The sequence below is a fragment of the Neovison vison genome, chromosome 6 (assembly GCF_020171115.1).
Source record: "Neovison vison isolate M4711 chromosome 6, ASM_NN_V1, whole genome shotgun sequence".
NCBI classification, from domain to species: domain Eukaryota; kingdom Metazoa; phylum Chordata; class Mammalia; order Carnivora; family Mustelidae; genus Neogale; species Neogale vison.
Genome location: NC_058096.1, coordinates 24,322,993 through 24,325,523, shown reverse-complemented (window position 1 = coordinate 24,325,523; position 2,531 = coordinate 24,322,993). Strand labels below are relative to the sequence as shown.

General features: G+C 38.5%; 1 non-coding gene across 1 annotated transcript; it reads left to right on the top strand.

Moving 5' to 3' along the window:
* Positions 1-362: 362 nt before the first annotated feature.
* On the top strand, positions 363-470 carry LOC122910993. The gene has a single exon (XR_006385338.1). It is a non-coding gene; the product is annotated as a U6 spliceosomal RNA (small nuclear RNA).
* The last annotated feature ends 2,061 nt before the right edge of the window (positions 471-2,531 follow it).

Sequence of the window (2,531 nt, the reverse complement as noted above, 5' to 3'; positions counted from 1 at the left end):
TGCATCCTTTTCCCACTGGTATGTGGTATCACTTTTATCATGGTACAATTTCTTATATATATATGTGCATCTAATACTAAGCTTTCAATACTGGTTTATTTGTTAATTTCATTCTCAGGACTATATTGAACCACTATCCATGAACTTTATACATCCATAAAATTTCTAGGGTAACTTGTTTGAAGACATCAGTAAAATCCTTCTATTACTATTATAGGGATTACATTTAATGTATTGATCAATGATGTGGAAAGAAATAAAATATTATAATGTTAAATAATTTCATCATGAAGAAAGTATAATTTATCATTGACTTGCTGTCTTTTATGTATAGCAGTGAAGTTTTAAAGTTTATCAATCCGGTGCTCACTTTGGCAACACATCTATGAAAACTGGAATGACACAGAGAAGATTAGCATGGCCACTGTGTAAGGATGACATGTAAACTTTATCAATTCTATCATCCTTTTGTTGTCCTACACCTTCATTCATTCAATTCCTAGACCCCTACTTAAAAATTTAGATCCTTTGACATCTAAATTATCGTCTTAATGCTGGGGCACCTGGGTGGCTCAGTGGGTTAAGCCTCTGCCTTCAGCCCAGGTCATGATCTCAGGGTCCAGGGATCGAGCCCCACATTGGGCTCTCTGCTCAGCAGGGAGCCTGCTTCCCCCTCTCTGCCTGCTGCTCTGCCTACTTGTGATCGCTCTCCCTCTGTCAAATAAATAAGTAAAATCTTTAGAAAAAAAATAAATAATCTTCTTAGTGCTTAAATCCCATATTTCATCATTATAAAATCTCACTTACATAAATCACAACTATGTTCCACAAAGCACTATTTTCATAATGCAAGCATGAAAAAGCCCAATCCGTGTCCACAGGACAGTCAAATGTGGGTTGTAAAGCAAACAGGAAAGCTCCTTGGATAGTCTTACTTTGAATCTAGAAACTCTATCATTAATTATGCCCTTGCTGATGCCTATGGATACTACTGTATTTCTGTAGTTCACTTCCCTTTTTATTTCCTAATTCACACTCTTCTCTTCAAATACTGCCTTTTTGAATCTTACTATCAACAGATGACCCTGCTTCTTATTTCACTGACAAAACTAAAAGAAGTTGTGGGGGGGGGGATTGCACGTGACCTCACCAACCTCCCATTGTCCCAGACTTATTTGTTGCTTTACCCTCATTTTTCTCAGATTCAACATTAGTGCATATCAGGATGTCACCCTCACTTCCTGTTCATTCTAGGGCTTACTCTGTAGGTGATATAAAGTATCATTTATGTGCTGGAGGCACCTGGGTGGCTCAGTTGTTTAAGCAACTGATTGTAGATTTTGGTTCAGGTCATGATCTCCGGGTCACGGGATTGAGACCCATCATGCTCTGCACTCAGCAGGGAGTCAGTTTATGGATGTTCTCTCTCTCTCCCTCCGCCCCTTCCCCTGCACGCTCATGCATGCTCTCTCTCTTCCTTTATCTCTCTCAAATAGGTAAATGAATAAATCTTTTAAAAAAATTTTTTTTTAAGTATAATTTATGTGCTGGCTACTCCCAATTTAATGAGCTGCCCAGGTTGTTCCCAACTTGTAGATACATGCATCCAAGTGCCTTCTCAAAAATGTCCACCTAGACAAAATGTTTCCACAGCTTCACATATCCAAAGTGGGAGTCCCAATATCTTCCCACAAAACCCAGCTGTATCTGTAGTCTCAGCGAATCGCACTTTTGTTCAGTCAGTAACTTAGGTGATTAACAAACTTATTCCTTCTCAATAATTTGTCCCAATTTCTACTGTAGTAGATGAGACTATGTTACTAATCCTAGCCATTAGAACATATGCAAAAGTGATGTATATCATAGTTAAGTCCTTGACTGAAAGTAAATACCACTTAGAATCCTCTGTGACATTTTGTGCTCTGGTGGCTTGTGTGAAGACCATCTCAGACCATGTGTAAAGAAGCAGAGTCATATAATGGAAGGGGCCAGGATCCTTGCTTTATTGCTTTTAGAGATTCTCTTGATAAAAAAAAAAAAAAAATACACAGGTTGATGGGACACCTGGGGGAGACAGTGCGTTAAGCATCCAACTCTTGATTTCAGCTAAGGTGCTGATCTCAGAGTTGTGAGATGGAGCCCTATGTGAGCTCTGAATTCAGTGCGGAGTCTGCTTAAGACTTTCTCTCCTTCTCTCTCTGGCCCTCCCCCCACCCTCCCACCCCTCCTTCTAGGCATGTGCTTTCTTTGTCTAAAAGAAATAAATAAAATATATTAAAAAAACACAGCAGACTGATTTGTGTACAGGAAATGTACAAGTGCTAAATCCCTCAAATTCTAAGAGTATTTGTTCAGAAAATAAAATGATAATAAGCCTAAATATCTTGAACCATTTGAAGTCTTCATACTGCATATTTGTTCATCAATTGCATTCATAATTTGACCATCTTTTCAATATCTCTGTTGGCAGTCTTCTACCCTGTTCTAAGTCCCTATTATCTCCTAACAAGATTATTGCATTAGCCGTAGAA